We start from the raw sequence: 13863 nt of genomic DNA, 5'->3' as shown, positions 1-13863 counted from the left end.
TAATTTTATCTTTCTCGGAGAACTTCTCGCCAGAGAAATAGTCGTTTAGTTGGCTAATCCAAGCAATGAGAACTCGTGCATCTTTCTTGCCATCATAATTTTGGAAAGTGAATGCCTTTCGACTGATGCGTGTGTCTTTCTTAGAATTTTGAGCACACAATGTAGCTTTAACAGTGACTTGGTCACTTTCTTTGTCATCTAAGTCGGAAGAATTAGAAGCATTGCGTTTGCGTTTGCGTTTGGTATGCTTGACTTGATGCTCTAACTCGTGTCGAAGTTCTCGTTCATTATTAACAATTTGTTCTTGAAGTGCTAAAATTTGTTTTTAAACTGTGGGTGGAATGGGTAATTCAACCATTGCAAACTTTCTTCCTGAATAGTAGTCTTTTGTGGGGATAGATGAGTTTTTTTCTCAAGAAATTTTTCTTTAGGCGGGAGAAGATGAGGATAGGAATTTTTAAAACCCTTCTTGCAAAAATTGGTATTAAAATAGCTCAGGGTTTTTTGTGGGTTTTTCTCTCTTCGAATTTTTGGTCACAGAAATGTACCCAAAAGAGAGAGAGATATAGATGGAAATAAAAATAGTGTATTAAGTTTGTTCCATAAGAGGGTTTTTCCAAGCTTTAATATTAAAGCTTAAGAAAGCTTTTATTCCAAAGTAAGCTTTAACAATTAAAGCTTACAATTACTTAATTACTTATGTAAAGAATTAAAGCTTCTTTTATGCAATAATCCAGCGGAGTTTATTATGTCTGGCCGTGATCGCGTTGCTAGCATTACATTCTCCAGCTCATTCACCCATGATCTCTCTCCTTGGTTTTGTTTATCTCAATGTAGGCTTTACTATTTAAAAGCTTTCAAAGCTTTTGATCAAATTTACTAGTAAAGGCTTATAAGGCTTCTATGGCATATTCCAGCGCAGCTTGATAAAAGCTTATGTGAAGGATATAATTTTTTTTTCTAATTAAAAGATTAATTTCCGAAAATTTTCCCACAATGCATGTTTCTCCATAAATTGACTCTTGGAGATTTGTACACTGTCCATTATAGGTTCCTTCCTCCCTCGATGGTTTAGCAATTGGAAAGCTAAGCAAGATTTACTCTCAATTTTAAAAATCATCCATACTAGACAGACAAATCAGAAAGAGGTCAAGAATTTAGCAAAACAGCTTTTCAATTTGAGAGTGGTTTCATGGTTTTCTAAGAAAGGTTTACCACCTTCCTCTTAGCCTTTAGTTATTACCACCTTCCTCTTAGCCTTTGGTCATTACCCTTTGGTTAATATAGAGGCAATCCTTTAAAAACCTTTGAAGCTAGCTTTCTCCCACTTAATTTTATCCCTTTTTCTCCCTAGCAACCTTTTTCTCCCTAGCAACCTTTTTCTCCCTTAGAGTCAATCCTTTAAAAACCTTTGAATTTAGCTTTCTCCTACTCAATTTTATCCCTTTTTCTCTCCCTAGGAACCTCGCTCTCATACCACTCTCACGATCTAAATTTCTAGGGAGAATAGAAATCAAATAATTTGTAAGAAAATCATTTAAATTCAATAATTCATCAAACATCACATGACCATGGTCAAAATATTCAAAAACAAATGAAAATACTTAAATCATAAGATGCAACTCCAATATTGGGTACAATCATCCCCCCTCATGTGTGTATGGCCTAATTCCCCCCACACATGAGCATTTATTTTACGAGATGTTTCATTCCAAATTAGGCCATAGCCTCCAAAAATGTAAAAAGTGGTTTTTTTCTTATACGACAATCTCTTATCTTCAAAAATAGAGTGCCCATAAATTGAGGCTTGGGTTTAAAGCATATCACACTTTACCAAATATTAAGGATCAAGTCTATGCTTGATAAACTATACAAAATAAATCAAAATGTGCACAAGCTAGCACATGTATTTACAAGCTTGTTTACAAAAATGGTGTACCAAAAGTAATAAATTGGTGCGACTTCTCCTGAATCCTCAGAATCCTCTTCACCAATAAAATAACCAACAATAAATTGGTGAAATAAATATTTCATAAGCATACAAACCATCATCACACACATGTTTGCTAGGCGTAACTCGGGAATCACCCCTACATACAAACCAACTAAAACAAACATTGGAGACCCCAAGCATACGTCAATAGCCACCAAATGTATTAATATTTATAATGGTATCACTCATGATATTAACATAATTTGGAATGACGCTGTGATGGCCGTATGGACGCGAGCCCAGTACGAGCGGACGTCCGGCACGAAACACCACGTCTTTGCCGCACGGGGCCTCTTGATGGCTCATGACGGGTTAGACACTGACTCTGCTCATGGCTATAAAGCAGGGTTAAGACCTCCCGTCCTCAATATATATTATCTATCACGTTGCACAAATGCCTTATACTCAGGTCATGCATCCCACCTTTCGTTTCAAAGTAATTGACGAGGGTGTCAATTCTATAAAGGGGGGGTGTATGTGACGCGTTCCGTCAGTTTTCGCCGTTTTGGCTAAAAACGGCCAAAACGGCCGTTTACCGTGATGCGTTGCGGGATTTCTATCCGGAGGGACATGGTGCCCGAGGGGTATGCTAGACCGCCCCGAATATAATGCATCTATATGGGGAGGAAGTGCTTGGAGGGGCAAAGCATGGACCCATGGTAGGCACCTAGACGCACTCACGCATCGGCGGGTAGGCACGTTAGGCCTCCCGGTTGCGGACGGGGTTGCTAGGGAGCCGTGTGCCCAGGGGATGCCCTCCCAACCTTGACGGAGTCGGGACCGAATGAGCCGACGGGACCGTGGACGGTGGAAAAACGGCCGCCGACGTGGCCGGCGGGCCGGGCCGTGCTGACGGTGGACCCTAGGCTGGCAAGGCATGGATGGAAGGCAAGTCCCGAGTGAGGCCCCTGGAGCCGAGCCGGGCATGAAGGGCAAGTGAACGGTGAGACCCGCAAGGCAAACGCGTGCAACGCGCTCGACGGGCCGGTGGAGCCGTCATGAGCCATCAAGAGGCCGCGTGCGGCAAAGACGTGGTGTTTCGTGCCGGACGCCCGCTCGTACAAGGCTCGCGTCCGTACGGCCATCACAGACGCAAAGATAATCTAAGCGTCCCCGAATTATCTAAGAGGGTAGAATAATATTTTTAAGAGGGCTTAAAATATATTCCCATAGCAGCAATGCCACACCCTCCATTTCTTTCTTCTTTCAAGGCCCCCAAATTAGGGGTGATTTTCCACCACCTCTTTCAATAAGAAAAGCAAAACAACTCCATGGATAAAGCAACATTCTCGACTACAAATTTATTTCCTCCATTTGGGAGAACAGTAAATATTTTCTTTGAACACAAGTGCCTCCCTCAATTTCATGATTATCTTACCACTTTAAACCAAATATAGAGTGAACCTCTTCCTGAAATTGTTCTTGATTATACGCACTCATTTCTTCTCCTCCTTGCACTTGTGATACAATAAAACTTCATGGTATTGATTGCATGAAGTTTTATTATGAGTATCACAAGATATGTCGGATGAAGAACTTCCACAGCAGCACTTCTTCTCCTTTGTCCTCATTTTTATAAGCCTTGAGACCATCCCTTTTCCCCTTTCTTTGCAGATCTTATAGCTAGCCTTATTTCATTATCGGAACCAAAATGGACAGGTCTCATGCCCATCTCTTACAAATGAACACAAAACCAAAGTACTAAGGTAGCAAAGTATATGGTTAGGGCTTATTAGCCCCTCACCATGAAACCTGCAAATTGCTCGACACTCTCATAACCAAGAAAACAACCCATCCTCACTCACAAGAACTTGGGCACACAAAAAATGTAATCTTCTTCACCATCCTCACTTTCTCCCTCTTCCATACATGCAAGAACAAGAAACACCAAGAAAGAAGAGAGCAAGATTTGTGCCAACCAAGAGAGAGAAGAAAGAAGACATAAGTACCTTTTCATGAGAAAGGAGTCGTGCATAACTTCTCAAACCATCTCATTTTCTTTTCTTGATATTATAAAAAACGAGTAGATCTTTTAGCTTAAGGTCTAAAAACCTTTTGATTTTGCAACCATGAAAACTTCAAAAAGTGTCCTTGAACCTTTTAAGAAAAAAACTCACACACACATTGGACATGGCTTTAAATGTGGAGACCCCACCACTATATTTTCCATGCTAATTTATAAAAAGATGTATCAAATAATGTACAAAGGCATATAAATACCTTAAATTTTTGCATAAAATAATAAAAATATGTCCACGAAGATCCATAAAATAATAAAAATATGTCCATGAAGATCCATAAATGTGCCAAAAAAGCACACAAAATATTGGTTTATCATTCTTCTCCACCTAGCTTGTGAGCGTTATTGTGAGCAAAAAGAACAAAGCCTTACCTTTGGACTACTACACTTCTCAAACTCCTCACATAAACTCCCAACTCCACTTCACACTTCTCCTCTTTCAAATCTAACTCCTAACTCCTCACCTCTACTTCAAAAGATAAAGCAAAAAACTTCACTCACAATGTCTTTGAAAACATCCCGCAAGCCTTAACAAAAGAACAAAAAAAACCTGTCATATGAAGCACTATAAGTCCATGGATAGAACCCCACTAAGGATTGGCAATGAAGTGCATCCTCAAGAGAAATTAGGCGTGAAGAATTCCACTCGGCACATGATTATATGTGTTGTTTTTTATTTTGGAGAGGAAATGAGTTTTTTTTACGTAGAAAAGAAATATAAACTATGAATTCTTGAGTGATTTGGATAGGCTTCTCGGCTAACAGAGCATGGGAATAAGGGCTTAGAGAGGACCCTTTAACATAATCAAAGTAAGGTCTTAAAAAAAAAACTAAGAACTTTATCTCTCTGCTGCAAAGGAACGTTGTCCTTTGCTAATGCTCAAGTAAAAACATAGAAGCGGCCGCCCGCCACTGCTTAATGCCATTGCTAGGAGAAGACCTTTGCCATGTCGCCCGCCGCCGTCACCACCATGAGAAGCCCACCATCACCATCATCTTTGTCTCTTGTTCACAAGGAGTCTTTCGTTGGTTGTCATTTGTGCTTAGCTTATAGTTCTTTTCTTTAGCCCTTTTCTCTCTATCTCACAATTCTCTCTTTAAAGTAGGCGATTCTCTCACCTTTCATACAGAAAATCCAACAATTCTGTTCTATTGGAGATAGCCTGTCCCATAGATGAGCCAAAGTGCCATCATCATCATCATCATTTTTTTCTCCATATGTGGACCATCACACAAAGCCACATACATTGTGTTAGAGACTCCATCGTCTTCTTGTTCTTTCCCTTAATCATCTTCACAACATCTTCTTCTTTGTCTCCTAGACATGCCATGGTGGTGTTGGACATGGGATTGGGCTGCGTTGTGCATTGCCACACCCCCATTTCTTTCTTCTTTCAAGGCCCCCAAATGAGGGGTGATTCCCACCACCTCTTCCGATTGCCATGGTCATTTGTGAGAATAGTAAATATTTTCTTTGAACACAAGTGCCTCCCTCAATTTCATGATTATCTTACCACTTTAAACCAAATACACAACGAACCTCCTTTGAACACAAGTGCCTCCCTCAATTTCATGATTATCTTACCACTTTAAACTAAATACATAACGAACCTCTGCCTCCCTCAATTTCATGATTATCTTACCACTTTAAACCAAATTTAAACACAAATGCCTCCCTCAATTTCATGATTATCTTACCACTTTAAACTAAATACACAACAAACCTCTGCCTCACTCAATTTCATGATTATCTTAAACCAAATACACAACGAACCTCTGCTCTTGATTATATGCACTCCTTTCATGATTATCTTAAACCAAATACACAACAAACCTCTGCCTCACTCAATTTCATGATTATCTTACCACTTTAAACCAAATACACAACGAACCTCTACTCTTGATTATATGCACTCCTTTCTTTTCTTTGCACTTGTGACTCACACTAAACCTTCATGCGATCACCTTGGTATTAATTGCGTGAAGTTTTACTAGGAGTTTCAATCATAGCACTTGAGATAGGTCGATGAAGATCTTCCACAACAACAACACTTCTCCTTCATCCTCAATTCTTATAGTCCTTGAGACCAACCCTTCTCCCCTTTCTTTGTAGATCCTATGGCTAGCCTTATCCCGACAAGGAAACCAAAATGAGTAGGTATCACCCCATCTCTTAGAACTTTAAACACAAAACCAAAATGAGACTCACCCATCTCTCACAATAACGATAAAACCATGGTACTAACCATGGAACTTGCAAATTCCTCTCATAACCAAGATAACAACCCATCCACATTCGCAAAGAACTTGGGCAAGCACAGGAACTTTGGCACATAGGAAATGCCATCTTCTTCACCATCCTCTCTCTCTCTTCCATAGATGCAAGAACAAGCCATCTTCTTCACCATCCTCTCTCTCTCTCTTCCATAGATGCAAGAAGAAGAAACACCAAGAAAGAAGAGAGCAAGAGTTGTGCCAACCAAGACAGAGAAGAAAGAAGACAACTCCCATTTCATGAGAAAGGAGTCGTGCGCAACTTCCGCAACCACCACCTCGTATTTTCTTGATATTTGGTCTAACCTTCGAAGAAGAAAACACACATTGGACATGGCGTTAAAGCTTTAAATCTACAAACTCACTATATTTTCCATGCCAATTTACAAAAAGATGTATCAAATAAAGTACAAAGGCATATGAAAGCCTTAAATTTTGTATAAAATAATAGAAACCTGTTAATGAAGATCCATTGGCGAGGTGACCCACAAATTGACATAAATTGCTTTTTGAGGTGATTGCTTCAACCCATGAATTGCTTGATGGAGGTGACAAACTTGCTATGGGGCTGCAGTGGATTGATATAAAGGGGCTTGCTACATGTACATCTCTTCAAAGAGATCATCATGCAGAAAAGTGGTTTTGATGTCTAGTTGATGAAGAGGATAACCAGAATGGGTGGCCAAAGGAATCCGAAAACAAGTCATGCCGAGGACAAGGGAGAGGGGTCTCCTTGTCGAATCCATGGGTTTGTGAGATACTCCTTGCAGCCAAGCGAGCTTTGTAGCGGTCCATTGTGCCATCAAGTTGCAACTTGCACCTGAGTATCCATTTGCACAACTAGGTGGAACATCTAATATTCCACCAGACTCTAAGCAGAGTTCTAAAATAGAGATTGAGTTTTGAAGTAGAGATTGGTACTCTTGCATCCGCCGTTGCTTTCGCACCATAGGGGAGCTTCAGAGTTGGGACAAAGCCCCCTCAATAGAGATGGTGTTATCAAAGTCAATGTTTAGGGAGTGATGATTCAAGTGGTGGGCGTGCCAGTGAGATTTTAAGTTGGGCAGGGCAAACATTCTTGAAGAGAAATGATGCTTCCTTGGAGGGTTTTCTACCTCAATGGAGGAGGATGACCCGATTATCCTTAGAAACAAGGAGGGTAAAGACCGCGTAGAAGCAATGTTGGGAAAGACATTTAGGTGGGGTCTAGGACTTAGGTGGAGTCTAGGACAGGAAAAGCCATGTTAACATTTGGTGCAACTATTACAAGCTTTATGAGGATGAAAAAGCATGACTCCAAAGGGGGGCAACGAGTTAGAGAAACTTCGACATGTGAAGTAGATGGAAGTGGTGGACAATGGCCCATGCATGGAAGGTGATGTGGAGAGTCCTCATGGATGGGTGCCTCACACGTGTTAGGTCACCCAAAAAGTTAGGGTTTTGATTGTTAAGGGTTCCATCACGTGTTAGGTCACCCCAAAAGTTAGGGTTTTTGATTGTTTAGGGTTTTTGATTGAACTAGATGGAAGTGGTGGACAATTGCCCATGCATGGAAGGTGATGTGGAGAGTCCTCATGTATGGGTGCCTCACACGTGTTAGGTCACCCAAAAAGTTAGGGTTTTTGATTGTTAAGGGTTCCATCACGTGTTAGATCACCCCAAAAGTTAGGGTTTTTGATTGTTTAGGGTTTCTGATTGAACTAGAGCTCAAAGGAGCTCAAAGGGCGATTTGTGGGCAGGTAGTTGGCAGATGCCATTGCTTCTTAGCATGGGGTAGGCTTGCCACTAATCAAGCTTCTGAGGATGAAAAAGCACAACTCCAAAAGAGAGCAGCGAGTTGGTGAAACTTCGTCAACATGTGGAGAAGATGGAAGTGATGGATGATGGCCCATGCATGGAAGGTGATGACTGGTGTGTAGTCCTCATGGATGGGTGGCCCATGCATGGAAGGTGATGACTGGTGGAGTCTCCTCATTGATGGGTGCTTAACACGTGCTCCCAAAAAGTGTAGGGTTTCACACGTTGGGGAGCGCCCAAAAGTTAAGGATTTGATTGAACTAGAGCTCAAAGGGCCACTTGTGGGCAGGTAGTTGGCAGCCATTGCTTCTTAGCATGGAAAGTTTAGGGTTTCTGATTGAAAAAGTTAGGGTTACACGTGTTGGGGAGCGCCCAAAAAGGTAGTTGGCAGTTGGCAGTTGCCATTGCTTCTTAGCATGGAAAGTTTAGAGTTTCTAATTGAAATAGAGCTCAAAGGGCAATTTGTGGGCAGGTAGTTGGAAGCTGTGCCATTGCTTCTTGGCATGGGGTAGGCTTGCTACTAATAGCATTGACCACGGGTCAACCTTTATTAGGGTTCTTTCGAGAGTCCCACTTTGTTGTGCATAATAAGGTACTGTAAATTGATGAAGAATGGCATTCCATTACACGATGAGGTGTTTGAAGGTCTTATTCATGAAAACATGGGAGATGAACAAAGGCTTGCTTCTCAACTAATTAGAGATTAATTTTTAGCAAGGAAAAATAATTAAGGGAAAAAAAACCATCACTAGTGCTGCACAGACCACCACGCTATGTTTTTAGGAGATTTTCCTGTGCTCAATCACAAGCAATTAATTAATCGACCGCGTTAATGCAAAAGCGAGGTGGTTGAAATAAAATTAGCAATCACAGTAGTAGAATCGATGCATGAAACGCTTGATAAGCTGCAATCCATTCTATTTATATGGACAACTGTTTTTAACTAACTGCAATCCATTCTATTCATATGTAGCTGACAACCGTTTTTAACTAACGGGATTATTTGCATGCACATGGGAAGCCAACAGGCATACAAGAATTGGCTCCCATCACTAAGAACGCAACTTAAAAAGAGCTGCACAGGGCCCCCCTCTTCTCTCTTAAGGGTTGGGGCCTCCCTCTCCGCCACCGACAGAGCTTTTTACAGCATCAATAGCACCTTTCACCTTCTCTCCAGCCTGCGCAGTACCACAAGAATATTACAGTTGGAGAACATGAAAAAAAAAAAGGTTAGTAGTGTTATCAGATTTTAAAGAAGTTCTGAGAAAATTAAATCATCCTGTTGTTTTTAGAAAATTAAATATGATGGTACCCAATACAAAAACCTGGTTTTGGGGGGAGTTTTAAAAAAAATTGTATTTTCGAATTTCATTAAACCTGCTTAAGTACGCTTTCTGTCTGCTCTTTGGCTTGCATGGCCCTCTGAGCAGTCTCCGAGGCCTTCTCCTGGGTGATCTCCTTGGTTTGCCCAGCCTTTTCCTGGGCAGCCTGCGTGGTCTCGCGAGCCTTCTCCTGAATTAACACAAGCAATTAATTAGTAGTCCTACATTGATTGTAATATTTATAAACTAATCACCAAAACTATGATACTAGAATGTAATACATACAAAATACAATGAATTATGTATGTATTTATTTATATACATATAATTCATTATTTTGTGTACTTATTATTTATTTATATACATAATTCATTTGAATGAATGTACGCGTATTATTTATATTATTTATATACGCGTATTATTTATATACTATGAACGTATTTAATGAACATATATTATGAACGTATTTAATGAACATATTTATTTTGTATAAACAATTCATTTGAATGAATGTGTATTTTTTTTATACATAATTACGCGTATTATATAAATACTATAAACAATTCATTTGAATGAATGTGTATTTTTTTATATACATAATTACGCGTATTATATAAATACTATGAACATATTTAATACTATGAACATATTTAATGAACATATTTATTTTGTATAAAAATTAATGAACATATTTATTTTGTATAAAAACTAACACAATTCATTTGAATGAATGCGTGTATTTATTTATTGTGTATTTATTTACGTATTTATTTATATACATAATTCATTTGAATGAATGTGTTTATTTATATACGCGTATTATTTATATACTATGAACGTATTTAATGAACATATTTATTTTGTATAAACACAATTCATTTGAATGAATGTGTTTATTATTTATATACGCGTACTATTTATATACTATGAACGTATTTATGAATGTATTTCGTATTTTATGAACGTATATATACGCATATTATTTATATACTATGAAATATAAATAGTATAAACACATAATTCATTTGAATGAATGTGTTTATTTATATACGCGTATTCGTATTTTATGTACGTATTTATTTTGTATATACTATGAACGTATTTATTAATATACATAAATCATTTGATTTATATACATGTATTTTGTATATAGTATGAATGTGTTTATTTATACATAATTCATTATTTATATACATTGTGTTTATTTCATTATTTATAATTCATTATTTATATACATTGTGTTTATTTCATTATTTATATACATTATGTTTATTTATACATAATTCATTATTTATATACATAACTCACTGTATTTATAAACATAATTCATTTGATTTATATACATGTATTTATTTATAAACATAATTCATTTTTATATACATGTATTTTGTATATATTATGAATGTGTATTTATACATAATTCATTATTTATATACATAATTTACTATGATTTATATACATGTATTTTGTATATATTATGAATTTATTAATTCTAATTCATAAGCTAATCACCAAAACTATGATTTATATACATGTATACATGTATTTTGTATATATTAAATTCTAATTCATAAACTAATCACCAAAACTATGATTAACTATGATTTATATACATGTATACATATATTTTGTATATATTATGAATGTATTTATATAAACATAGTTCATACATGCTAATTATTATTATAAAATTCTAATTCATAGAGAATTCTGATAGTTATCTGTCTGGCCTACTCCGAATATACATTACTCATCATCTGTGTGAAATTAAAGCTATGTTATTTTATATTCACATACACCATTACTATCTACTAACACACTATATATTTTTTAATGGACCTTTTAAAATGGAAGCCTTAACTTTTTTTTTTTGGGAAGCTTAAGAAAAGATGTTAATCACAACAAATTAAAGATTTATAACAATTACGACTAACCTTGGTACCCTCCTTGGCCTCTTGAGCTTTCTGGCGAGCAGAATCGGTGTGAGAAGCCATTTGAGAAGGAAGGTGATTAAGCTAAAGATTAAAGGGCGATTAATAACCGTTTAACACTAATGCCGATCAAAGACGAGATGCAATGGCAGCACCTGAGACAAGCAGCGATGACAAAATAAAGCAGGAAAAAGGAAACTTTTATAGCATAATTCTAACAAAAGCTGGCGATCCACGTGTCCAACATGCAATGCGCCACCTTTAAGTTTCCTCTTCAGAATTCACACCGTTAGGCGCCCATCTATTATTACATTTTCCTTGTGAGCTATGTGGGTGTACCCAACCAAAGTTATGTGCATCCATGCCCATGGAGAAGTTATGTGCATCCATGTTACATTCTTGCATCTAGTTTCTTCACTCGTCGATGACTTACGTTTTGTATTTGTATAAGGTAAATGTACGTGTGGGCATCGCTCTTATCATCCTCCTTGCTACCTACGGTTCCATCAACATAGGCTGGCCATCTTTTCAGTGTGGGTTTCCCTCTTGTCATACATCTTGCTACACATTTCACATTGTTTCATTAACATAGGCCGTCATCTTCTGAGGCTACATTTTAACGTTGCTACTCATACCGCTATGGAGAGTTCTTTATGTGAGCAGTCCCCTCTTAGACATTTTCATTAGCATGGACGTCCATCTTTTAAATGAGGCTACTTTTCATCCATTAGAAGCATAGCGCTATGGGGAGTTTTCTATGTTTCCGGACATTGCTAGGCTTGAAACAGGTTTGGAATTGTAAAGGGAATTCTAGTAGGCCTCCTGATGGAGTTGGAGATTTCGGAGAAGTTTGATGCTCATGGTTTGATTTAACTTTCTGGGAATGATGATGTATAAGCACCATTAGAAGGTTTTATTTATTTTTAAGTTTTTTAAAAAGGGAGCACCATTCGTTTCTAAATAACTTTATTAATTTCCCTTTTTAAAACCGAGCACCATTGGTTTCTTAATAGCTTTGTTGAGATAAGTTCTCACAAGGATCCATTACTTACTTAAAAAGAATTATTTTCAAACTATATAAACACCTCAACAAGTTCGCCACCCCACTTAAACTGATACCTATATAAACACCTCAACAGGTTCACCCTATTTTCAAACTATAGAAACACCTCAACACATTCACCACCCCACTTAAACTAACACACCTACCTCTTTCAGAGAAATAAGAGGTGCGCCACCTTCCTTAGCCTAATTTGAGCGTACCCAATTAGTGGCTTGTTTGCTCAATAAACCCTTAAAGCCACTTCACTAAACCACACTACTAGTAGCATCCTCCTTAGTATTTGTGCATCATGGGCCTTGCATGGCCTTAGTAGGGTTGAAAGTGCAATCCTTCACTAAACCACACTACTAGTATCATCCTCCTTAGTATTTATGTATCCTTACCTTGCATGGCCTTTTGTAGGGTTGAAAGTGTAATCCATCTCCTTAAAGGAAACAAAAACATCTTCTCAACACCTTGATTTATACTAATGCTACCCTTAAAGAATTGTTTAGCACCTAGTGACCTAACATGACTTGATCACAGGTCACAAGTTCTTTTGTTAGCATTGGTATTATAGGCAGAGGGCATCTATGTCCTGCTTGTGAGTGTTGCTAGCTCATTCTAAGCATCCGACGCTCTTCACAGATAGACTCATCCTGACACCTGAGCTCATGTTGTTGTCAGAGGATGCATAGTTTGGAAGTCTCAGTGGCACATACACGGACATCGGTGAGTGTCGATTTCTAAATTGCTTGGGGTTCCACATCACAAATTTTGGGTAAGACAAGTTGAGAAATAAGTCATTTTCAATATAAAATATACGACTTTTTATATTTCACTTTGAATCTAAAAAGATGGTTTACAAAGTTCAAGGTGGATGAAGATAGAGAAAAGTTACAAAATCTCATTTAATAAGCAACAATCTAACTAACTCAAAATGCAAATCGTCCATATACCCTTATAGTTACAAATTTGGGAGGCAAAAATTGTTAGCCTTGGAAGTCCTGGTGTGAACAGCCCTCTACACGAGCACCTTTTACCCTGTGCTGGTAGGAATTTTTTCTCCGTGTGAACACGCTCTAGTGTGTCAGCCATGTCATCCCTAGGGCAAGGGCTAATAGTACTTTGTACTCCACATTCATGATTATTATCATCGAGTACTTCCATCCATCACATCTCGTCTATCTCGCTCTCTGAGCTTGATACAATTGTGTGTGTGTGTGTGCAACATTGGTATTAGAGCTTCATATCAGAGCGATGTTTCAAAGCCTGGTTTTGAGCCAATAGCTCCATGCCTATTTTCTCTAAAGCACCGAAGCAAAGGTACAGTAGTATCATTACTTTATTTCGCCGTACATCCTAGGTAAGCTCTTGGACTTCTCACTGATTTAGGGTTTTTACCTCCTTCTGTACATTACTAGTGTTACTAGTTGTCGCCATACATCTTGGGTACCCTCTCGCACTTGCACTTTAGAAAATTT

General features: G+C 38.1%; 1 long non-coding RNA gene across 1 annotated transcript; it reads right to left on the bottom strand.

Moving 5' to 3' along the window:
- Positions 1-8985: 8985 nt before the first annotated feature.
- On the bottom strand, positions 8986-11491 carry LOC147604198 (uncharacterized). Its single transcript, XR_015265483.1, has 3 exons — positions 11341-11491; positions 9462-9596; positions 8986-9262 (listed from the first exon to the last, which is right to left on the bottom strand). It is a non-coding gene; the product is annotated as an uncharacterized LOC147604198 (long non-coding RNA).
- Positions 11492-13863: the final 2372 nt, after the last annotated feature.

Source organism: Cibotium barometz, chromosome 62 (assembly GCF_041138505.1).
Source record: "Cibotium barometz isolate CiBa-2024 chromosome 62, ASM4113850v1, whole genome shotgun sequence".
Taxonomy (NCBI): Eukaryota; Viridiplantae; Streptophyta; class Polypodiopsida; order Cyatheales; family Cibotiaceae; genus Cibotium; species Cibotium barometz.
This window is presented reverse-complemented; position numbering and strand designations above follow the sequence as displayed.